The sequence below is a fragment of the Rhinatrema bivittatum genome, chromosome 10 (genome assembly GCF_901001135.1).
Source record: "Rhinatrema bivittatum chromosome 10, aRhiBiv1.1, whole genome shotgun sequence".
Classification (NCBI taxonomy): Eukaryota; Metazoa; Chordata; class Amphibia; order Gymnophiona; family Rhinatrematidae; genus Rhinatrema; species Rhinatrema bivittatum.
This window is the reverse complement of record NC_042624.1, coordinates 56,762,197-56,788,365: the sequence shown is the minus strand read 5'-3', so window position 1 is coordinate 56,788,365 and position 26,169 is coordinate 56,762,197. Positions and strand designations below refer to the sequence as shown.

General features: G+C 41.9%; 1 long non-coding RNA gene across 1 annotated transcript in view; it reads left to right on the top strand.

The window, feature by feature from the left end:
* The window catches only part of LOC115100345, a 40,274-nt gene extending 14,487 nt beyond the window's left edge, over positions 1-25,787 (top strand). The window contains exons 2-3 of the long non-coding RNA XR_003859042.1: positions 4,472-4,704; positions 25,272-25,787. This is a non-coding gene — a long non-coding RNA (uncharacterized LOC115100345). The remainder of the gene's footprint in view (positions 1-4,471; positions 4,705-25,271) is intronic.
* Positions 25,788-26,169: the final 382 nt, after the last annotated feature.

Here is a 26,169-nt window from a genome sequence, read left to right as displayed (position 1 = left end):
AGGCTACTCCTCCTCCCTGCGCTGTAGTGTAATAATGCATTGCTAATGCTAACGTGATCATGCCTAAGTGTCAGAGAGGTTACAGCATTTGGGAAAAAGAGTGAATAATGCTCGGGGATGCAATGCACGGCGACTAACAAAGCAACATTTGTTTTGGGAGCAAACTTGTGTGTGTTCTCATTACTTCCCTTCTCTAATTCACTCTTCTCAGCAGTGGTGATTTTCTGCCAGGTCATGCCGACCCAGAACTTTTCAAACCTTGCTTTCTTTTCCCAAAAAAGTAGAAGGTGGGGACAATCGCCAGCCTCTATTCGGTAACTTAATTTTCTGGGGGGGGAAAAAAAAATCCCTGCCTCTCTAGCAGAATAGAACTGTCACAAAACTGCTATCTAGAGATAGTTTTCAGCTGTGATGCAGATTGAGCCAGTGTGCAAAGGATGATCCCATACTCTGGAATGCACATCACTGCCCAGAGAAGATCAATGCTGAATTATATGGAAGAACCAATTAATATCTCTTCCTCTGTTCAGAGATTAGGGCTAAAATATTGCTTCTCAGAGGAAACAAAGACAGAGGTTAGAAGACAGGAAGTGTGTCTGCTAATGGACCACCAGTAGAGAAGTAGATAGGAGCAGTTTGAGGACATAACACAGAAGTCCTATGCAAAGCTGTGATAAAGGTACATGTTTTCCAACCCAGCAAACTTTAATGTGTAGTGGGAGACTGCATCAGTGATGGTGAATTGATTTAACGCACACAAGATCCGTTTTAAACTTGCCATACAAGCTCTCCAGATTATAAAGAGAGACTGGTTGTTGCGGCTACTTATTTCTAGTCCCAAGACAGAAGAAAGCAGAAATAAAACTGAAGTTGGCTAACTTATCATAAGGATCTGTTCTGTTGGTTTGGGAATTTAAGAATAGAAATTTCTGTACATTTGGAAAGTGTTAGAGATGCATCCCGGCTAAGAATATGAAGAGAGAGGAGCAGAGAGAAAAAGACAGAATTCCTTAAACCAGTGAATTCAAGCTCTGACTTGAATGTGCATCTGTGGTAGAATGAGGCTTGGGATCATTTGAGAATCTATTCCAAAAAAGCACAGGCTTAGATTAAATGGTGCTCAGTGCAGAGTTGTCCAGCCAAAGCAAACACATGAACTGGGCACTGCACCATCACTACTGCTGTTTCACAAAACAGACCCAGTATTTTACTGGCTTTAAGATAAAAGAAACTGGAAGAGTATAATAACAAAAAGCTTTCTGAAGTTGAAGCCGTTTTGACATGTACATCTGCAGTTCTTATCTTTTTGGCTGGTCTTTGCACATGCAAGTATCAATTTTTATGAAATTGTTAAAAAAAAAAAAATTATTAGCATCAGGACTACTCAGCAATGTTTTGACTACACTTTCAAAGGAGTTTTGTGCAGAAAATTAGCATATATATACACATAAGAGGCCCGTATTTACGGATATGCTATTTGCACTGAAAAAAGTATGAAAAGCAGAATATAAAAATAAATAAATTATTAACATTGCGAGTACATGTGTATTTTTGGTGTTGCATGTGCACATTTACTGGCACAAAAAAAAAGGTGGTCTAAAGGGCCTTCCGGGCAGGGTGATGTATTTGCAAAAGTTGCTATTTGATAAGAGATATCCGCATATAAATGATCTGACTCATTTGCATTATTTTATGCATACTGATTGACTTGCGCAATTAAAATCAGACTTGTCAGCTGTCAGCAACTTTTCGGTGGGAGGTCTGGGTGAACTGGTGGGGGGTTCAGGATGAAGTGCAACGACAGGTCTAGGCGAACTGGAGGTGGACTGGGTGAACCTATGGAGGTATCGATGAACTGCTGATTTCGAGTATGCGCACAAGAAAGCATTTATACACATGCACATTACAAAATACCTGTTTTTACGCATACATGTTATATTTTTGCGCGCACCTAAAATATATGCATGCATGTTTATAAAATAAGTAGGAAAGGTAAATCCTATCATTGGGTTGCGAATACACATGCATTCCTTTTCTGAGCATAGGTACACAATATTTTATAAACTGCTCAGCCCTCACGACGCAGCTTATAAAATACTAGGATAAATCTACGAGTGCCGACTTACGCATGCACATACAGTAACATGTATAGGTTTGAAAGTTAGGCTCCCTGGATTGCTTTAGAAGGTGCATTTGTATTTCGGACCATAGAAGATCTTATATAGGATTGACTTTAATGTACTGAAATGATATTTTGCATTCCCATTTTGGGAGGTACTGTTTGATAAGAAGGTAATAGGGTATGTGGATTTGTTTGACCCTTGGAATAATATGAGTTATCGATCTGAGATCTGCATCTTGTCATGTTGTAGGAAACAGAAGTGAAAGAACCCTGGCTGTATCCCATTGAAGGATTAATTGTACTAGGATCACAGTATTGATTGCTTTTCATTGCAAGTTTCAATGTATTCATTGCATTTTTTCTGGTAGCATGAATGGGGAAATCATATTTATGCTCTCAGTGGTAGCCTGGGTTATAGATAGGTTGATCTAGGCCTTCCTTCATTTCTTAAAGTTTGCAGCCTTTTTCTTCACAAGGAAAAGTTTCATAGTGCTATAGACTGGGTTGAAGAACATGAGATCTAGATTGGTTTGAGGGAGACCCATCTTGTATGGGAAAATCATTGGGAATATTTGTAATCTAATGCTTAAAGACTTGAGGGGAAGTACATGTCTACTGTATTAACGTTTGTGTTCTCCCAGGCTGTAAATGAAGCCTGAAATTTTAAGTGGCTACTAATGGGTAGAGAGAGTTCTAGGGATGTGCATTCATTTGAAACTAAAGGGTAAATATTCCATTTCATTTCAATTCAATTCAATTCATTTTTTAAATAAAATGAAAAAAAGTGTCATTTTTCCCCTGTGTTTCTTTTTTTTCTTTTTTTTTAAATGTCAGCCTAACTGGAGAAGAAATAATAATAAAAAAAAAAAACCCCACTCCCTGGTTCTCCTCCACCCTAGTTGCTCCCTCCACACCTGCACTGCAATCAAAAATGGCGCCAGCAGACTGAGAGCAGTGCTATTGTTTAATTTCTTCCATAGAAAATGGCACCGGCCTGGGACTGGCTCTGGCACTATCTGTAATTCAGCACGGGTGAGGCAGGAGCGACCAGGGATGGCTTCTGTCCCAGGAAGAATTTTCAACAGGGTACAAGTTGCTGGGGAGAAAGGGGCTGGCTGGACAATTTTTTTCTGTTCTTTTTAGCCTACTTCCCAAAGGAAAGAAGGCTTATGAGGAGGGGGTGTGTTCCCCGCTGATACCTTTTAGGGGAAATATTCAAATAGATTTCCGTTGGTGAACATGTGTTTACCAGCTGAATATTGCCCTCCCCCCTCCCATACCTTTGACTGTCAACCTACCTTTTCTCGCTAAAGCCTGCCTCTCCACTCCCTAATATTTCCTTCCCTCCCCCATTCCTCCAGTCCAGCCTTTTCTTTCTTCCTGTCCCCAGTCTAGTAAAAGTAAGCTGAAATCCTTGAAATAAAAGAAAATGAGCTTGAAGCCTGCAGAGGAATGTTAGATGAAGTGTTAGTGCATTGCCATTCATATTATTTCATCCCCCTTGCCTGCTATGTTTTCAAATTTATGGCTTTAATTTCCTAGCCAATGCACTTCACACCTCCTCCCTCCTGCCAGTTCTAACCTTCTGGTTTCTGCCCTGCCTGCTTGCAGCTGCTGAGTCTAAATCTGTTTAATTTCAAGGGAACAGACAGCTAGGAGGCATGAGAAAGGAAACCTGCTAAACAAAGAAAAAGTTGCAGGAGAGAAAGTTCTGAAAAGCAAGGCAATGCAGAATATTTTGGAGGTGCTTGAAAGTTCTGAAATTTTGGGAGGCGCTTTGGGGGATGCTGTGTTCCAGTGTTAGAAATACACAGCCCATCTCAAGTAGATGGGTGGGTGTGGGAGGAAGGGGAGAGTGTCTCCGGCTAGCTGTCCTGTTAATTGAGTGAGAGAGTGTGTGTGTGTGTGTGTGAGAGTGTGTGTGTGTGTGTGAGAGAGAGAGTGTGTGTGTGTGTGTGTATATGGGGAAAAGTTCCTTCTTATGGATGATGGTAATTACAAACACAAAGGGCCCCAGTTGGGAGAAATGTGCACTGTGCTTGGAGCGCGGCAGCAAGTGTAAAATTGTCACAGAGATTTCCGACATCCTGTGTTCTAACTTCATCTTTTCCCGCTGAGTAATAGCTCTGCTCACAGATCACTGTACTTAGCTCTGAGCGACACCGCAGTGATCTCTCCTTCTAATAACCTGGCTATGAACCAACACATTTGTTTGCCATAAAGATGATTGCAGCATTATTTGATTTCTAGAACAAAAAAAACTGTATAAATTCATATTGGTTTAGCTAAAAGTCCCTGTAAAGAAGGATTGCTATGTTATTAGCACTAATTTTCCCTTCTCCATTTCAGAAGCTGTCATGCAGTGCACAACTCCACGCACTAAGTGCTAGGACTATAAATTGTCTTGAGGTCTTCCTTGAATGCAAGAGTCCTTGTGAAACCAAATTACTATTTTTCTACCAATTATGCAGAAATTTTGGTTGAGTTTGTGGCACTGCTGAGCAGACAGCGCAGTCCCCTGACCGAGTTCCACATCTGTTGCTGTTTGTCCTTGTAAATGAGAGGAGAAGACAGTTTCCTTGGTGAGATAAAACCTTCCATCTTCTTTGGATTGCAATGAGAAAACTGGACTGGCAGATTTTCAGTAAGGGTAATATTTTTCTTACTCTCTCCCCATGAACTGAATAACAATTTCAGAGGCTGTAATAGCTAATGCTAAAAATAACATGCAGCTTCATATAAACAAACTCAAGGCAGATATCTCCTCTTGTGGTAGTCAGCCGAGTTGCTGGATTGCTGCCAAGTGTTAGTTCTGTGTTAAAAGGTTAGTGTGGATTTATTCTAATCCAACTAAAATGTGTACTACGAATCTCTATGCTGAGACTGAAGTTGCTGGTCCTTTTGCCTATTCTTTTCCATTCATCCTTTTTGAACTTTATAAATTTTGCTCATATTAGCAGGATACAAATTTTTGTCCAGAGGTCTGGATTTGTACTTCATTTATTATTTGTATATCACCTTACCAGGCACATACCTACCCAACGCAGTGAATTAAGGGGGACATGACAATGTAGAAATATATGGCGCAGCTTGGATTCAAAAGGTGATGTGCACTTTGCAGATGGACCTCACTGACTTGAGATGACAACCTCGGCCCCGCTTAGGGCTTTGTCCTGTTTTAAATGCTCGGTATATCTGGCTCATCGCTTTTTATAGCTTGTTTTGCCACAAGAAATATATATGTGAGAAGATACTCATGATGAAAGACCCTCACTAACTTCACTTAGCTTATTATGCCTTTGCTTGATCTTAAGAACACATTTCTGATCCTCATTCTGTCTATAAGCAGAGGCTACCAACATGGTAAATATCACAGAGGGTAATTTATTTTTAAACACTCTCTACTTGTACTGTCTATCCTATGGCTGCTCTGCTGAATCAGTGCCAGTACAGCAAGGAACTTCAAAACTTGGGGGAGGTACTTCTTGCTGATCTTGTTTATTTATTTATTTATTTTTTTTGCAGTTCAGTTCATTTTCCAAAGCACAAAAAGAATTAAATAAGACAAAAATTCTCAAAGCAAAAAAATGAGCAAAAGGTGCAACTGGAGCCTGATGCTAGTATCAAATCAGCATAGCAATCAGTAGCCCTAGGACAGGCTTCAGCTGCTCCTCCTGCCCAAATAAAAAAATAAATAAAAAACTTTTTTTTTGTTTTTTTTTTAAATCAGTTCAGGGTTTTTTAAATTTTTGCTTTGAGAATTTTCTTTCTTATTTAATGCTTTTTTTGTGGTTTGGTAAATGAACTGAACTGAAAAAAAAGGTTAAACAAACTGAATAAAAATACAACCCTCCCAAAAAAGAAAAAAACCCTCAAAGAAACAAAGTGAACCAAAAGTTTTGAGATTGCATATCCCTAGCATAGAGTGTAAGCTAAGGAACTATAAGCCCTTGGAATTGCTTTTGTAACAAATCTGATTCAAGTAGGCACTGGTGGCCTTAATAGCAAACAAACCAGTCCCTTTGCATTTAGGCTGCAAAAACCCAAAGGAGAAGTACAATATTGGAGGTGAAATTCTTCTAATCTAAACACAAATGAAGAGCAGGATCTGGGGGTGATTGCATCTGATGATCTTAAAGTGGCCAAACAGGTGGATAAAGAAACAGCAAAAGCCAGAAAAATGCTTGGCTGCATAGGGAGAAGCATGGCCAGCAGAAAAAGGAGATGATATTGCCTCTGTGAGATCTCATCTGGAATACTGTGTGCAATTCTGGAGACCGCACCGTCAAAAGGAAATAAACAGGATGGAGTCAGTCCACAGGGTGGCTACTAAAATGCTCTTTGTTCTAAGGCATATGGGGATAGACAGAAAGATCTAAACATATATACCCTACAGGAAAGACAGGATAGAAGAGGTATGATACATTTATAAACCTCAAAGGTTTCCATGCACAGCAAACCAGCCTCTTTGAATGGAAAGGAGGCCCCAGAACAAGGAGTCATGGGACAAGGGTGAAAGGGAGTAGGGCTCAGGAGTAATCTGGAAATATTTCTTTACAGAGAGGGCAATGGATGTGTGGAACAGTCTCCCATTGGAGGTGGTGGAGACAAAAATGATATCTAAATTCAAGAAAGCATGGAATAAATTCAGGGGATATCTGAGGGTGTGATGGGAGCTGTAAAGCTTAATTAGTTGAGCGGATGGGCAGACTAGATAAGCCGTGTCATCTTTTTTTTGCCATCCATTTTGTATGTTTCTATGTTTCAACCCCCTTCCTCAATGAACCTCTCCCCACCCCCAGGAAATTGAGTCAGAATAAGTCCTTTGGATGGTAACAATCTGACGCCTTTATTAAGGGCAATGAAATACCAAACAGCTAGATTAGCAGCTCAGAAGTCCCATAACATCCACAGTGTAGTGCACTAATTCAGTAATAGTAGCATGAAATTCAATCAGCTCTTCCTCACAAGTCATTATCTGGCCAAAACAGCTGCACAGATCATAATGGAGGTAATATCTGCATTTAACTTCTTCAGCATGATGGAGAAAATGAGATTTCCAGCAAGCCGGATTGTCTTCGCTAATAGCCCAGTGTTCCTTCTAGGGCCTGAAATCCAAATTGAAGTTTATTGATCCACTCGTCAAAATTGGTCTTCACTCCCAGCATAAAAGCAGAAGCCCTGCTTTCCTCCAGTAGCTTTCCCAATAGACCAAAGGATTCAAGAGACACACCCTAGGGCGCATCCGAAACGTGTGTGCACTAGAAGTGAAACAGAATGAGTGCATGGAAATTTAAAGGACTTGTCAGCTCCACAGGTTTGCAGTTAGACCTGACTGTTCGTTAGCGGTGGAGGTAACCTACAGGTAGGGACCTTCATTTTCAGTTTTCATTTTATTTTTTCTTCCCAGAAATTTATCGGTGTTTATTACAGTGAACAAAAATGGGAGAAAACTAAGTGAAAGAAAATGACTCGCAGTTTTCCACTGAATTTCTCCCATTTTTGTTCATTATAATAAATGCTGATGAATTCCCAGGAAAATACAAACTGAATCTCACTTGCCTCTTGCATGTGGCTGACATTGACCAAAGAAGCGGCCCAAAGATTGGAAGCAACTGTGAAGGTAGAAAGGGAAGCTGCTGAATACTAACATTGTTAAGCTGCAAGTTTCCCCCCGCTCACAGAGGAGAATGTTCAAAAACTATCAATATCCACGGACCAGCACACTAATAAATCATGTTATGCACCCACATCTCTCTATCATTCTTATCTTATATTCACCACGAGGCTCACGAGTTACAGGTGGGGCTATGCTAAAAGAAAGAAACAGTTTAAACACTGAAAAAGGCCTCTGTTTGAATAGAATGAAAAGCCTAACATTTCTTCAATACTTTAGGCTAATAATATGAATAAAAGGAAGGCTCAGCACACCATACAAAAGCCAGAAAAATCTGGTCAAAATGTCCCTGAAGGATTACCAGTGAAATATATGGGCCAGATTTTCAAAAGGTACTCGCATAAATCCAGAGGATTTACGCATGTAACTGGCCTTATGCGAGCTGGGCCTATTTTAAAAAGCCCTGGCGATGCCAGTAAAGCCCTGGGACCCGTGTAAGTTCCAGGGCTTTACTAAAGGGGTGGTCCGTGGGCGGGGTGGGGCCAGAAGCCTCTGCCACAGCGGCCATTGCCGCTGTGTCGAAGGATCGCGTGCCAGCAGGCTACCGGCGCACGCAACTTGCGCCTGCCCAGAGGCAGGTGCAAAAGGTAAGCTAACAATTTTGGGGAGGGGTGGAAAGGTTAGGGGGAAGGGAACAGGGGAAGGCAGCGCAGTTTGGCGCATCCAAGGTGCACAATTGTGCACCCCCTTGCGCGCGCCGACCCCTGATTTTATAACTTGCGCACGCAAGTTATAAAATCGGGCGTACATGTGCGTGCGCACTCCTTTTAAAATCTACCCCTATGTGTATAAATTCAGTAAAACTAGGTGCATAGCAGGGACTGACAAGGTTTTAACAACTGGTTTATAACAGTGCACGTATATAATTTACCCCCTAAAAATGTGTATCATGTGAGTGCAATAATACTGAATGTATGCGTGGAGGCATATATTTTACAGAGCTGAACAATATAGTAAATACTTATCAAATACTTGTGCGTAGGCTTCCAGCCACCAGTTCAGCAAGATCCCCTGCCCAATAAACTACAGACCAAACAGGCGTAACATTTGGTTTTCATGAGTTAAATAGGAGGTGTAAAAGCTTGCACATAAGTTGTATAATGCATCTGTATGCTTCGCTTCTAAAATATCCATTTATGCGGGTACTTTAAAACCTCATCCCAGGGTACCCCTAAAACACTCTCTTATTGTGCAAACATATTTATGCATGATACTGCTAGTACGTGCGTACAACAGGCTTTTACAAAATAATACCACGCACCTACATGCTACCTACACATGCGACTTCCAATTTTAGGCTCACAAATCTATTGAACCTTATCTCCGTTATTATAAGCATTGCATCTAATTGGTTCATATTACTTAACATGTCATTCATGAAATAACTCATATGAATCAATTAGATCTAGGTGACAGAAAATAATTTGTGACTGGATTCTTTGCAAGGTGTAATACCTTTTCATTGAGCAAAAGGAAACATTCTCCAATGATGATGAGACCACAGAGGTTTATTCTTCAGACATATGAGTACGTTTTCTATTTTGCCTGCTGATGAGGAGTAGGTATCATTGACAAGTTTCACTTCTTTTCCAGCTGATTGAGCTGCCTTTTCATGCTGCAAATTGCAATAGATTGTATTCTGTAGTGCATATTTAGAATTGCTGTATAGCGAGAACCTGAATTCCTGGAGGTTTGTGATACCTTTAATTGCAGTACTGAATTTGTGACCATGATGTTAACATGGCTGCTTCTATGAATATACATGAATTGAACTTAAAAAAATAATAACTTGACAATACAATTTTAAACAGATACAAATAAGCATGTGCCATGTGTGCAGTGCTTTCCAAATTACAGCACAGTATATGGAGGATATAGTTTTCTTTTAAAAATAGCCAAAAGGGAACTTTTGCTTTCAAATGACCATGCATTGCTTCATGTCAGTGCTTTATATTAAGTAAAATTATGGTATCTGTTAGTTATTATATACCAATGGGAAGTTGCATTTATTGCAAAAATCATTAATAAGCAATGGTTACTGCTAATTTTATTTTTTTCTTATCAAAGCCCATATGGAATGGTAACTCATGAACTCATCTGCAAGAGTCCAATTCACTAGTGCTTTTCTGTCATTCTGTGTCTATGGGAAAACCTTGATGAATCAGGCTCTAAAAGAACTCAAAATTCACAAAGATGGCTGGGAGCTCCTCTTTTAAGTCTCCTATCAATAACTTTGGTATAAATTCAGCTGATAGATGTGAATATTTACTGTGCTTTTATATGCAAATAACGTTTTTTGTATAACATCTATATATAACTTTCAGCCATATACATGCATATACTGGAAATATTAGGAATATTTAAACATTTGATAGAAAGGAAGTATGCAGTGTGCAAAGCAGATTAATTCTCTAACATTCAATGAAAGGAGGAAACTTAGAGGAACATTTTAAGACCTGTGCACGTTTGCCGGCACACACATGGATGCAGCGATTTTATAACATACGCACGCATGTTATAAAATCAGCTATATGCATTTACATGGGTGCCTGACTTTATCTTGACCTGCACATGTGAGCACAAATGCTGACTCGAGCACATAAGGGGATGGAAGTTTCATAGATATCCTCACCGACGCAATTACCTGTCACCTCAGTTCATTCCCAGTTCACTCCAGTAAAGGAGAGGACTTCCTAAACTCCCTAGCCAACTTCTCTCCCTTTTACTCTATTAGGTCCAACCCTTAAAACCCCACTGATTAGCCTAGTTTTTATTTTATTACTTATACGCCGTCCATAGCGGAAGTGAAGTCACGTGGGAGGGCCCCCGACGTGCATTGGTGCGTGTAAATACTTACGTGCAGACATCATGCCACAAACTCAGCCTGCCCACTCCCCCATCCCCTTTTTTGCTATTTGTGAAAATATCGGGAGATATGTACCTACCCGTGCGCTGGGCTGAGTCCCGCACTTATCTCCCGCCTTTGGCATACGTAGGGGTTTTAAAGTCATGGTATCAAACAAACAAAAACATAGTGATGGTCTATCTATAGCCAAATTGACTGCTTACTGACAATTTTCAAAACCATGTAGTACAGTATTTCTGATCAATGGGAAACTTACTTATGCTGCAAACTGATGGCAACAGCCTTTTTTGTAGTGTGTGAACCTTCAGTAGGAAGTGTGCACACACACATGCACACTCACGCTTTTGAAAGGGAAATACTCAGGCCAACCCAGCAGATTGCTCTATTCTAGTAGGACATGAGCCAGAGGGATATTCTGTACCAATATTTTGGCGGTTTTAGATTCTGTTGATTAAAATATTCCTGTTAAAATAATCTTTGTTGCATATTTCCAAACCATTTTAATATTAGCAATATTGTATTGGCTATATTTTGTTCTTGACATCAAATGTCAATTAACCACTCCACTTACAGAGTGCTAATTTATTTTAACAACAATTATAAATGTGTTAAATATGTCTAGCACTGTCTTCCCCAATATTGTTTAGATGAGATTTTTTAGCAGGAGGGGTTGTGGAAAGGGCCAGAATGCATTTCACAATGAATAATTCCAAACAATGTTGTTATTTAATGCCATTTAATGCAGAGGATCAAGTGGGGCTTGCTTTCCCCCCTCTGCTGATCTTATTCATTCTCTTTTTCCTTTTGGATTTCAATTTTCCCTTTACAGCCTCCTTTCCCAAAGAAAATGCCTCAGTGCAACTTGCATGTAGAATATGTAATCTAATCAAAATTTACATAATGCACCAATAAAATGCATGATGACAGAATGGAATAAAATAGAAGCAAAAATCATCCCGACAATTACAGAAGGGTTGGAAAATAATTTTAATTTTTGGATTTCTATTCCACGTTTCTTGGCCGGCAGCCACTTCAAAGAGGGACACTAAAGATATTCGGGTAAGGTGAGTTACATGACAGTTACAGTAGGTTTTTCTAGAACACGTTCTAGGTGATACTGCAAAGAAAAGGTGAGGCCTGGCAAACCACTTTGCCTCAAAATGGCTTATGATCAAAGTTTTTTTTCATATGTATAAGGTCTGTCGATTTGTGGCCAATTGTGAGCCAGCAAAGGATTAGCCTCCCCTCCTCCCAACCATAAGCACTTTCCCACATTAAGGGGCAGATTTTTAAAGGGTTACGCCTGTAACTTACGTGCATAACCCCGAGAAAGTGCGCAACCCGGCGCACCCAAATCTACGCCCGCACGCATGTTATAAAATCTGGCCCTAAATTAATATGAACCTACACTATATGACAGAGGCATGCACTGAACATTTTTTTCTTTTTGGTTTCTTTTTTATTTAATATAAAATCAAACCAACAAAAACCAAAAAATGACTCCAACCCCCCCCCCCCCCCCCATTCCCTTCACAAACAAAAAAAATTGGATCCACCTTGTCCCCTTTCCTTGCCCTTCCACAGTGCTCCCCAGATTCTGCCAGAAACTCCCCCTCTCCCAAAACTCTTACCCCATCCACAGGTCTAAGTGACCCACTGGGTCTTTATCTCTAAATGGTGCTGGCCAGCCCTGAGGCTCCACCATGTTTTTGTCCGGTGGAATATCTGTGCTTCCCTATTTCTACAGAACAAAATGGCTCTGCCCTCGGGGCTGGCTGGTGCCATCTTGAGACGGAGACCCAGTGAAGGATTGCAAGTGGGGATTTCTCTCAACCCCCTATATGGGGGTAAGTGGTTGGAGAGAGGGGTCAGGAGGGAAAGCCCTCCATATTCTGAAAATAGAATGAAAACAAATCAAAGTTAATTAGGATACTTTTTTTCTGTTTCAAATGAAGACAAATCTCTATTACACAAGTAAGGGTCAACATAGTTACAAATAAATAAATAAATAATAGCAGGGCTGCGAGTACCTGTGAAGCAACATTTCCATGATGCATCTCAGGACAAAAGGCCACTGAAGGAGGGCCATTCAAAGGGATCCGCTGTAAGGGGGTGAACTCCTTTGGATTGACCCTTGGGCCGTGATCTGCTGCACTCTACAGACTGGCAGAAAATCGAGTCCATGATACAGGAGGGAGGCAGGGTCAAAAGCGCCAGGTCAGAGATGGAACAGCAGAGGGACCGGAGGCAGCAGCAGCGGAGCCACAGATGACCAGAGACAGACAAATCTTCCTCTTCACAGCTGCTGCAGTTAGAGAGCTTCAGTATTACAACACAGAGGGTTATATTCAAAATTCTTCCTTATCTATGAAGTTAACAACACACATAGAAGAAATGTATACTTCACAGTATCATTTTTCTGTTTATTCAAACAAGATATCACACCATCTTATCTAGACAATTAAAATCTATCTCATACATCCTACATGCATACCATATAAAACCACATTACCACAAAACCATATTCATAAATGTTCCTAATTAGTTATACACTCAATTTCCAAAAAGTTCATGATTTTATTTTAAGAAAAAAATCATATTGGAAGTCAGAATAAAGAAGATAAAATTATTGCAACTATGGAAATTTTGAAATTGAGTGTATAACTAATTAGGAACATTTATAAATATGGTTTTGTGGTAATGTGATTTTATATGGTATGAATGTAGGATATATGGGGTTGTATGAGATAGATTTTAATTGTCTAGATAGATGGTGTAATATCTTGCTAAATAAACATAAAAATGATACTTTGAAGTATACATTTCTTCTATGTGTGCAGTTAGAGAGTTGGCAGAAATCCAGGGCCCCACTGATGATGTCATAGGGGCAGGTATTATACCATTTTATTCTCTTAAAAATGAAGACACCAGAAATGGGCACAATTTAAAAGAAAAATAAATTCGTTTTTAAAAACTCAAATCTTTCTTGATCTTGGCATATTGGGTGTTTGTGACTTTTCAATGATGTGGTAAGGAAAGCAATCTGCAAATTTACAAATGTAGATTGGATTGATTTGACCTAAAACAGTATGGGGCAGATTTTAAGACCTGCGCGTGGGCGCAGATTTGTTCGCGCAACCCGGTGCGAACAAATCTACGCCCGATTTTATAACATGCGTACACAGCCGTGCCCATGTCATAAAATCCAGGGTTGGCACGTGCAAGGGGGTGCACAATTGTGCAACTTGCGTGCACTGAGCCGCGCAGCCTGCCTCGGTTCCCTCCGAGGCTGCACCGAAATTGGAGCGGCCTCTGAGGGAACTTTCCTTCGACCCCCCCCCCCCCGCACTTTCCCCTCCCTTCCCCTACCTCACCCGCCCCCCAGCCCTACCTAGAACCTCCCCATACCTTTGTTGAAGAAGTTACTCCTGCCTCCCAGCAGGCGTAACTTAGGCGCGCTGACCGCCAGCTGGCCCGCGATCCTGGGCACAGCGGCAAATGGCTGCTGTGCCTGGAGGCTCAGCCACGCCACGCCCACCGGACCGCCCACTCCCCTCCCCTTTTTGCAAGCCCCAGGACCTACGCGCGTCCCGGGGCTTGCGTGCGCAGGGATTTTTTTTAAGGGTTAGGCGCGTAACGTACACGCCTAACCCTTTTACAATCCGCCCCTCTATGATGACAGTAAAGTCCAAAATGCACAACCAATTATTTAGAGTACTAACTGCCGTGCCATGAAGGTTACCCCCATTCGGGAATGCTACACCTGCAGTTACTGAAAGAAAACCATGCAAGTAGGAAAACAAATACAAAAAAAGAAATGAGTGCACATGCAGACACTTACAAAAAGGCAATAATAGGAAACATCTAAAGTTAAGACAGGTAATCCTGTTTCGTCATTTCTATGCTCTTGCCACCAGGGAACTTCTTTGTTTATCCCATGCCCTGTTGCATTCTTTTCCTGTCCTTGTCATTCCATGCATCCACCACCCTTTCTAGGAAGAAATATTTCCTGACAATGTTCCCGAGTCTTCCCCATTGGAGCTTCCTCCTTCTGGGAATTTGTGATGCTGGGCTTGCAGGGAGAGGAGAGAGAAGAAAAATTGGAGGAAAAAACACAGAGGAGAAATGAAGGTGGGAATTCTGAAAGCCAATCTAAGACAGACAGCTGCTTACATTCTGAATTAATCATGACCCAGTCCTAGTTCACATATACCAGTGATTTTATTCATTTTGTATTTTATTTTGCAGACTTTATCATGGATAAAACCATAAAACCAGCTAAACAGAGTTGATCACCCTAACAGTGTGGTGATGCATTCACATATAGAACAACAACAAAATACAAACTGTATTAGATTGGCACTTTTAATTTTTTTTAGAGTTGGCAAGCAGGCACCATTTTCTTGTGCAGAAGAAATGATGCCAACCTCAGTCTACTAGAGCCATTTACAATTGTAACCCTGGCAGGGCGGGAGTTATTCGAGATCACTTCTTTCACATGAAGAAAGATGACTTGGGTGAGAAGATCCAGGGAAGTTAGTGGATGAGCCTGGGAGGTGTTTGTGTTTTATTTTTTTTTTGCAGCAGGAGGCTCTGTTTTTAAAGTGAAATGAACATTTCATTCATTCTCCTTTTGTTTATTTTGTTTTCCTAATGAAATTAAATGAAATGGGAAATTTCATTTCTAACAAAAGTATGTCCCCAATGGTCATATTTAGCTGCTGTGCCCAAGATATCATCTTGGGGGGGGGGGGGTGATATCACTGGTAATGACACAGCTAAATCAGATTGTCAGGAAATGAGATCCCTCCAGTCTGATTTAGCTGTGTCATAGCAATGAAGAACACAATCTGTCACTTTTCTTTGCTCTCATTTCTTGCCCACAATCAGATTTTTCCTTAGCTGTGTTTGCAGTGCCTATTATATCTGGTTCTTGTTGTTCCTTAGTCTAAACAGTTTCGGGTGGATTTTAAAAGCCCTGCTCGCGTAAATCCGCCTGGATTTTCGCAAGCAGGGCCTTGCGCGCTGGCGCGCCTATTTTCCATAGGCCGCCGGCGCGCGCAGAACCCCGGGGTTTTCGGAAGGGGGCGTGTCGGGGGCGTGACTCGACGCGGCATTTCGGGGGCAGGGCGTGGCGTTTCGGGGGCGGGACCGGGGGCATGGCACCGGCCCGGGGGCATGGTCCAGGCCTTCGGACCAGCCCCCGGGTCAGAGCACGGCGCGCCAGCACTCCGCTGGCGCGCGTAGATTTACGTCTGCTTCTCGCAGGCGTAAATCTACGGACAAAGGTAAGGGGGGGGTTTTTAGATAGGGCCGGGGGGGTGGGTTAGGTAGAGGAAGAGAGGGGAAGGTGAGGGGAGGGCGAAAGAGAGTTCCCTCCGAGGCCGCTCCGATTTCGGAGCGGCCTCGGAGGGAACGGAGACAGGCTGCGCGGCTCGGCGCGCGCCAGCTGCCCAAAATCGGCAGCCTTGCGCACGCCGATCCAGGATTTTAGAAGATACGCGCGGCTACGCACGTATCTTATAAAATCCAGCGTACTTTTGTTTGCGCCTCGTGCGCAAACAAAAGTACGCGAACGCGCTTTTTTTAAAAATCTACCCCTTTATGTACAACAATACGTTTCAGTATTACACCTGTAAGTCTGACTACCAATGACCCTCCACCAAGCTTCTTGGGAAAATGTTTAGAAGTGGAAATGTTGAGATCAGAAGCAGGTAGGTAGCAGTGATATTACATGAACCTCAAAGACACTGGAGAAGAGGTAAGAGATCCCACCAGTGACGCTAGGGTAGAAAACAGGGGAATGTTCCTTGTAGTACTAGAGATGCCTTTTCTTCCATCACCATAGAAACAGATGTCAAGCTGAGGTGAAAAGTTTTACAGCAATAAGTCATAGCAGGAAGACTTTTCAAAACTACGTACATTGGTGCAAAGTCCAGCGGGTTTTGCACCAATTCTCAAAGGAAAAGTATGAGTATACTTTTTTTTTTAAAGTTGCCCCAAGAAAAAAGAACCAACATAGGATTTGTCCCTGGTACTTTTGCTGTGGAAAACATCCAATGCATGTAGTTTTGAAAATGCAAAACTATGCACATTGTTGCTTCTCCTGACCCAGCTTCACCTTTCCATGGGGTAAAACCACACATACCGCTTCTCTGTCTGAAAGTGGAAAGATCCTATATCTCTTCCTAGTTATTCTCATGTATTTATTTTGTAAGACTGAATGCATCATTAGGTAAACTAGTTCTACTCCTACTATTGCTTCAGTACATGTTACAACATAATCTACCTAGTGGTTAGACCAGCAGGCTGAGAGGCAGGGAAGCCCAGAGTTCAAATCCCACATCTCCTACTGATGCTTGCTGTGACTTTGGGTAAGTCACTTCGCCCCCCATTGCCTCAGGTCTGAACAGAATGGAAGCCCTTTGGGCCTGGGAAATACCTTCTGTAGTTGAACTGAAAACTTACCTTGAGTTCGGTTTTGGAAAGGTGAGTAATTAAATCCAAAAATATCCAAACTCTCCACTTAACATTGTACATTTTGATGACAGTCACACAATAGCGAAAATGTATTATGCTTTAATCCTGGGCATGATTCAAATCTGAAGATGTTTCTGGGCAAGCTGACAAAACAAATCTTGAAAAACACATTATTTGCTGCTATTGAATCTTTTTTTTTTTTTCATTTACTAAAATATTTTATATTTTCACCTATTATATTGAGGTAATTTTCAAAACAGCTCACCCAGGTAGAAAAGGGCAGACTTTGCACATATTTTCAAAGGGAAAGCCTGCATGTAGTTTCCCTTTGAAAATACAATCTAAGCATGCTATTTCCTAATCCTACCCAAATTATTCCCCTCTGCCCCCAGGAACATCTCTGATATACTTGGCTAAATGTACAGAAATTGCGGAACCCCCATGCATGCCTTTAGTGACGTTAAAGATGGGCAGTTTTCAGACAGCCTCTTTTATCTGGGTAAATTGACATTTGCCCAAGTAAATGGTTTTTGAAAATGTCCTAAACAAGCCTAAGAGGTTTGATGTAGTTATATTTGCCTGTTGTGGGGGTGGGGCGGAGGGGGGAAGGAGGATGGTAAGGAGAAACATGTATAAAGATTATATCGCCCATATGAATAATAATCCATGATCCTCAATCTAAATAGTGAAGAGAGGACCAGATCCAAAATTGAAAATGAAAAGCTCTGGCACCACATATCCCAGATTCTGGTTCACAAGAATTCAAAAGTTGGATGATTCCATTTCTAAAGTGTATGTTCCTGCTCCATTGCTCTTACAAATCTTCCCTGCTGTGGCCAGTGTTAACACCATTTGCTTTATAATCATAAATGAAATGATCAGGATTGTTTTAGACTGTGTTGCCTTTGTGTTTTCAGGGTCCCTAAATGGCCATTTAGGTTCACAGTTTAGTTGGTCAAGTAACTAGTGATTTGGATCATAGATGGTAAAGAGAAATATATCATATATAATATTCAAGGCAAAACTCTATTCCATTCAGTTATTCTCTTCTAAAAAGGCAGACTATAGAGTTATTGTGCTGACAGCTTGACTGCTTTATAAAAAAAAAATCCATTAACAAGCTAGAGTTCTGAACTTCTACAATTCTTTTTTTTTTTATTTTTATTTTATATTTTTCAAATTATAACATTTACAAAATGATATAATCAAGTATAACATATCTCTTACATCACAAATTTATAAAAAGAAAAAACAATGTATTCTAGCCCACATTTTTGAAGGAGAAAAGAGTTATTAACCCTGTAGGATTGACATTTCTCTTACACAATCATATATCCCCTCACTACCCTTTCATAAAACTTGGGATTTATCCAAAATAAAGCGTTGCAGGTGGGATGGATCAAGAAATATAAATTTGTTATTTTGAAACAAAATCTGGCATTTACACGGGAATTTTAAGAAAAAACTAGCCCCAATATTTAATACCGATTGTTTCATTGATAGGAAAAGTTTCCTCCGTGCTTTTGTCGCACGGAAAACGTCCGGGAAGACTTGTATTTTCTGTCCACAGAAATTTCGATCTTTATTTTGGAAATATTTATGAAAAAACAAGTCTTTATCCCGTCTCAAAGAAAAAGAAATAAGCAAAGTTGCTCTAGAATTTATCAGGTCCAGGGAATCTTCCAAAAAGGTAGAAACCCCTGGGCTTTCTAAATTGTCTATTCCACCCTCCTGATTTTGCTCTATCTTTCTTATTGGTAAATAGTACAGTCTAGAGAGTGATGGTATTTTCTCTACTTCAAACTGCAATATTTCTATTACATATTTCTTATATAACTCCTCTGCCAACATCAGTCTAGAAATAGGAAAATTTAGCAATCTTAAATTGCCTGATCTTAATTCATTCTCTAGACTCTCTACTCTACTGTGTAATATCATATTATCTTTAATAGAAGCAACATTTACAGTCTGCAACTTGTTTACCACAGGGTTCAATTTTGCAACTTCCTGTTCTAATCTCTCAGTTCTTTTATCCAATTCTACAAATGTTTCCGTTGCTTCTACTGAAAATGTCTGTACATTTGAAATAAACCCTGACATTTTCCTGTCTATCATTACAGACAGTTTCCACACATCTAATAGTGTTACCTTGTCTGGTTCTACAATATTTTCTTCTCCTTCATTTCTTATCACAGAAATGGCGGAGGGACATTTAATCTTAACACATACATCAGTTGCCTCGCCACCCAAAATTAATTCTGATTGTATAGTCCGTTCCGATGGTGATTCATTACCACTTTGGGTTTGTATCACTCCCCCCGCTTGGACTATACCTTCGTTAACTGCATTTGTTACTTCTTGTGCGGGGGATGGGGAAGATTGTATGGCCATAGGGGTATGAGAGGTTCCTAAAAAGGAATCCCTCTCAATTACTCTCCCCAAAGCAGACTCACCAGTATACACCACATGGGAGTCCATTGGGCCAACTCTCTTTGTCAGGGGAGTGGTGGTAGGCGAGGAGACGTAAGTTTTGGATTTTCTCTTCCTTCCCATAATTTCTTCCAGGGGTGCGCCCCTTTGGCGCGCGGCTTTGGCAGCGCGCGCCGCTGTGCCCTGTTTTTATAGCTGTCCCGGGGCACTCCGGTGATGTCACAGGGGGCGGAGTTCCGTCTCCCTCTCGTCCAGGAAAAGTTCTTTTTTTTTCTTTTTTCTCTCTGCTATTAGCAGGAACCGGGCGAGGTCCCAGCGCTACAGGTCTCTCTCTCTCCTCCTCACCTGCGCGCCGCTGTGCCCTGTTTTTATAGCTGTCCCGGGGCACTCCCGTGACGTCACAGGGGGCGGAGTTCTGTCTCCCTCTCGTCCAGGAAAAGTTCTTTTTTTTTCTTTTTTCTCTCCGCTAATAGCAGGAACTGGGCGAGGTCCCAGCGCTACAGGTCTCTCTCTCTCCTCCTCCTGAACTTCTACAATTCTAACAGAAAATACCCTCAAACATTGCAGTCTTCACAATAGATTTTCTTTACTTCTTAGAGGTTATCAGACTATCAGCATAACTCTTTTCCCAACAGCAATATGTTAGGGTTTTGCCTGCTATGCAGGCTCATCCTACCCTGCTTCTTGCAATGCTTCCCTGCTAGCAGAGGCCTCCTGCGAGCTTAACTTCCAGCTTTGCCAAGCTCTTTCTCTCTGCTTGCACCACACCTAAGCTCCAGCTCCAGTTAACTTTGCTTGTCAGAACCTCTTTGCCTTCTCATGGTGTCACCCTTGGCTTCGTGACCTGGCCCTTGTTCCTTACCTTGTGGCCTATGGGCCTTCTTGCTCTTTGCCTTGCATTTGGGCCTACACTGTCTAGTACCCTGCCTTGTGGCCTATCTAACCCATCCTATTATGTAGTGCCTACAGGCTTCCTAACTTGTTGTCTTCGAGCTTATATGCTCTCTGTTCCATGTTATCCTTGTCTGCCTTGTCTAACTCCTACCCTAATATGCCTTGTTTGGCATTGGCCTTGGTTAGTCTTGTTGTACCCTGCCAGTCCTGTCTCTTCCAGTATCCAGTTCAGTCCTGTCTCTACTAGAATCTTGTTACCTTGCCTTGCCTCAGTCTGTGTCTTGACTAGTTCCAGGTCCTGTCCAGTCCCAGTCTTGCCTTGCCTCCGTGTATCAAGCCTCGTCCAAGCCTTGCCTTCAGCCCTGCCTGCCTCACCCAGCCTTACCTGTTTGGCCTTTTCTGCCCAACCTTGCCTTGATTAATCTGATTCCAGCCTGTACGGACTCAACATCATGTACTGCTGCCACAAACACCTACTGGCCCACAGCACCCAAAGGCTCAACCTGTGGGGGAAGGAGCTGGCTAGAAGGAAGATCGGCCCTTGTCTAGCCCAGAATTTTGCCCTGAAGTTCCATGCTGTGCCCCAGATGGGTTTCCCTGGTTCCAGAAACCATGATACAAAGACGCTCCTGAAACTCTCAAAGTTTTCCTCAACATCTTTTCTCACTCCTTATCATAACCTTCTCCAGCATTAGGGGTTCCTCACTGATCCCCTGACCTTTATCTGGTCTTTTCATCAGCAAAATACACATGGTTCAGACAAACTCACATATTTGTTTTTACCTCAACCTCCCCAATTCTGACCCAGAACAGGAAACACCCCTTAATAGAGACATGCATTAGCTTGGCATGCATACATGTATGCCAAATTTTAAAAGGGGTGCGCGAGTCTGCACGCAAATCCCGCTTCTACCATGTAAATCAGGGGATTTTAAAAGGAGCGCACGCTGATGCCATTCCGAGATTTAGCAGTTCATCCCCAGTTCACAGAACCCTCTGGTCTGATGTGATCTCGACCCACTTCCAATAAAAAAACGAGAGGCGACCCCCTATCTCCTGATCCCCGGGGTGGATTGGCACCCTTTGGGTAGATCTCAGGAGAACTGAGATCTACCCAAAGGCCGAGTCCTCTGGGAAAATGTTCCCCCCCAAGACTTGCCAAAAGTCTCTGGTGGTCCAGCGGCAGTCCTGGAGCGATCTCCTGCACTCGGGCCATCGGCTGCCAGTATTCAAAATGGCACCGATAGCCTTTGCCCTTACTATGTCACAGGGGCCGACCAATGGCCCAAGTGCAGGAGATCACTCCAGGACCCCCGCTGGACCACCAGGGACTTTTGGTAAGTCTTGGGAGGGTCAGGAGGGTGGAGGTTTATTTATTTATTTTTTATTTTTATATACCGATGTTCCTGTAAAGTATTCATTAGATACGTTGTATTCATGGGGGTTCGCTATACGTTTCATGACCCCACAAATACAACAAATAGGGACATATATGTTGCGGATTGCCAATACGTCGAAAACGAATGCACACCCCTACTGCTACTGAGCCTGTGCTCCTTCTGGACTGCCTGGGATAAAAGGACTGAGATCTACCCAAAGGCCGAGTCCTCTGGGAAAATGCTCCTCTGTAGGCTCGAATGAGTCTAAAATGCCTAAGCTCGACCTCTCATGCCGAAGAAGCACGCATCTGCTTCTTATCCTCTGGTAACCGAGGAACCTCTGTGCCCATCCCATTTATTGGCCATTTTTTCCAGCTCACTCCCAAACAAGAGTGATCCCTTAAAGGGCAATTTCGTAAGATTAGACTTTTAAATTGAATCAGCTGACCAATTCCTATAGCTTATACCTGGCCACTATTACCGAAGCCACCCCTCTGGCCAAAGTATGGACCAGGTTGCAGCCTGCATCCACCAAAAAGGCAGCTGCTGGTTGCATCACTGCCCTGAAATTCATACCAGATTCAACTTCCTGAGAGAGAAGTAAACAAAAGCTATCTGCAAATTAATTGCCATCGCTTCAAAAGCCTACTTAAGGATGGCCTCATTTCTTCTCTCTTGTGCATCCTTCTTGCCGCTCCTCCTTCTATGGGGAGAGTTGTCTTCTTGGTGACGGCACACACCAGCGCATCCACTTTCAGAAAGTACAATTGCTCTCTCACAGTCTGATTCAGGGGTACAGCCCTTCCAAGGTTCGTCCATCTTTAAAATTAGCTTCCGGGGCGCCCCATTCAAGGTTCATCAGTTCTTGAATAGCTTCCATAATAGTGAAGAAATAGGAGACTTTACACAAAGAAATCAAAATGGGATCTTTCTTTGGCTCAGACATGGAAACAGCCCCCAGTACCCCCAGCATCTTCAGTGACTGGGAAATCAGAGCCGGGAACTCATCTCTATGAAAGAAACGCAACCTAGTTCTACACAGCTCCAGCCCCGGAGGAATTTCCCCATGCTCCAAGGAGTAAGGCTCGGCTTAATCATCCATGCCATCCGGGTCCCTCTCAGCGTGACCCACAGCAGATCTCGACGTACTGAGACGCTTACCTGCCGCACCAAGGGCATGGAGAGCCTGCGATCCTGAATTGGTAAAATTGGCCGGGGCCAATGACTACGCCTGAAGAAAGGATTGCAGCCCTTGAAAAAATTTCACCCAAGCAAAGGGAGACGGGTCCATGCCAAAACCAGGAGGCATCGGTCCTATGCCCACTGAACTACCTTCCCCTGCTGATGAACCAGTTATAGGGGAGCCCCAATTCCAGGCAAACCTTCTGGCAACTTTTTCCATTCCTGCATTATGCTGGGAAGAACCCGGCTTAGCAAAATCAGAGACAAGTCTCTCTGAGCCTCCAAACAGTGCTCACACAAATTAGAGAGGATGCCAGGCTGAGACGCACGAATATGGCAAGCAGCACAAAGGGTAAGGCTCTTAGTCTTCTTTGCTATTAGTGCCATAGTTAACAGCACACTCTAACGTTTGAGAACTGTGCACCTAGCTGTGTTAATAGGCACTTGTAAAAAAAAAAAAAAAGGTGCTCAAAAAATAGACACTCAAAAATTAGGCACCTAATGCTCAGTAGTGCGCTTCAGGGCACCTGTCTAGGTGCCCTGAAGCGCCCTAATGTACATCCAACTAGGTGCCCTTAAGCACACAACTGAGCATGCAGAACTAGATGCATAGCCGGGCATATAAGAACAAACCAACGTACCTAAAGAGAGCAGCTTTATGCGCAGAGAAAAAGCGCATGAACGCCAATGCAGCCTACCATGTGGCAAAATAATCTAAGCCCACAAGTGGACCTAAAGAAGGGCTGCTCAACCCGCCAGGCTACCCAACTCCTCCAAGCTCCCCCAGAGGCAGGAATGGACGTCGGATTGGCGCGCCGAACACGGAGATCAGAGGGGAGAGGAATCTCTAAATCAACTCCCCCTTGTTATATTTTTGTATTTTTTTAAATTGCTCTTTACCTGAGCTCAGCCCATCCTGGCTGGGTACAGAGTCGGTCTTCGGTTGCGAGGGGAGAAGGCATATATACCTTCACCGCCACGTTCAGCTTCCAGCACCTGCTTGCCTTAAAGCTTTTTTTTTTTTTTTTTTTTTTAAATAGCTAAGTACACGCTGGCAAAAACCAGCTACTGGACCAAGGCACTCAACTGAGGGATGGATCCGAAGAAATTACCTCAGGAACTCGACTGAAGGACGGACCATAAGGTATCACTACAGGAGAGCTGGGCAATAAACTTCCTTCTTCTTTTCTCCTTCTCTAAAAAACTTTTAGCGTGATCCTCAGTAGGGAGATGCATGTCCACCATCTGCTGGAGACTGAGAATATCATTGGGCTGATGTCAGTGCAGGGCTATATATACCATGACATCAGCTTTGTTCAGTCTCCTTCTGCTGATAGAGGTGTATAACCCACTGGTTGTGGATCCACCTATCCGGTTGCTAACAGAATTACATGCATTTCTTTTAACTATAAGCACAAGAGCATCTTCATATTCATATTCCAGTAGTGATAGAAGTCAGTAACACATTTGCAAACAGCTTACCACAACTGCAAACATGCAATATTTATGAAAACTAGGAGGTCCATATTCAGAAGCATTTAGCGGAATAACTCAGAAGTTATCTAGCTAAATGAATATTTGGGCACTTATCTTGCTAAATTCTAGCCGGATAACTTTTATCTGGCTAAAATTTGGCCAGATAGGTCAGAGGCCCTCCAGGGGCATAACTGGGAGATGCTGAGTCAGTCAGAAAATGTATTTGGCTAACTCTCCATTAGCCCATACAAGTCCTAAAGTTAACCAGATAAACTTATCTGGCTAACTTTAAGATAGCCGGATATATTCAGCAGTGCAGCTGCACCGCTGAATATATTGGCTAAGTCAGCCGGGTAAGTTTAATTAGCTAAGTAGCCGAGCTGCACAGATAAACTTATCTAGATCTAAAACAAAAGAATACAAAAAAAATTAGAATATGTGGATTTTTAAAATTGTCATAACTGTTGATTAGCTTATTGTAGAACATTAAAATTGACAGTGCTAATGCTTTTACAAATTAGGACTATAAGTTAAAAGATATACTCTCGAGGTATGTAACAAATATGGATCATCAAGATGGAGCATGAATAAATGGTCACTGTTTTAAATGGTTCTCCTCTTGGCTGTAACTGTAAAAAGTGGGACCACAGTTGCATTCATTGTTCAGTGAGCTTGTCCACATATTTAAACCCACCGACAGCAATGAATGTTCATTGTGACCTTTCATTTGTTTTGCTTTTTTTTTTTTTTTTTTTTTTTTAATAGTTTGTGGAAGAGGAGGAAAGAGAGAACTCATCCATTTTTGATTGGCTGCTTCTGTCTGAAGTCAAAGGTCTGGAGATATGAAGGGAGGAAGCTGATGGCTAACTGTAGGGTACAGTCAACGGTCGATGGTTTACATTTTATTCTCAAACTCACCGACAGCGTTGAATGTTTACTACAACAACCACTAAAATGAGAGCTCCAAGAAATTTGGCATCTTCTTGAAGCAGCTGAATAAAAGCCTGCAATTGGCACAATAGTTTTAATCATACAGTTCATGCACTTGAAGCAATTATAACAGGATGGGCCATCAACAATCCTTAAAGGAGCTGGCAGTTATCCAGACAGTGTTGCTGTAAGAGAGAAAATTTATTTCAATTATTTAAAAATAATTTTATCTGGCCTCTGACTTTGAGATTAATCATTTCATTTGTAGTGATGTGTTATGTAATCAAATTAGAGATAAATGTGTCAAATCAAAACTTGCATACTGTTATTTTTAATATCCTAGTACTAATACTGATTAATAATCCCATGAATGAATAGTGTCTTCAATCTTAAGTAAAACATTTCTTGGGAATTTCCTGTTCAGCACACAAATTAATTTGGAAAGGACTGCCAAATACAGGTTATTTTAATAGTTTTTTTTTTTATTAGATGACTTTGCTCTTTGAAAAGATGAAATGATTATTCTAATGTTACAAATTATTAGGCAACAGATGAATATGCAGATAAAAGTGAGCCAATTTTCAAAATCTGTGTGAGCAGGTGGAAAGTCTGTGAATAGTTGACGTATCAGTTCTGAAAGGGAAAAGTACCTGTGCACGTTCCCTTTGAAAATTGCAAAAGGAAAAACAACCAGTGAGATCTGCATCTGCTTTTTCTGCAGATATTATTTCCT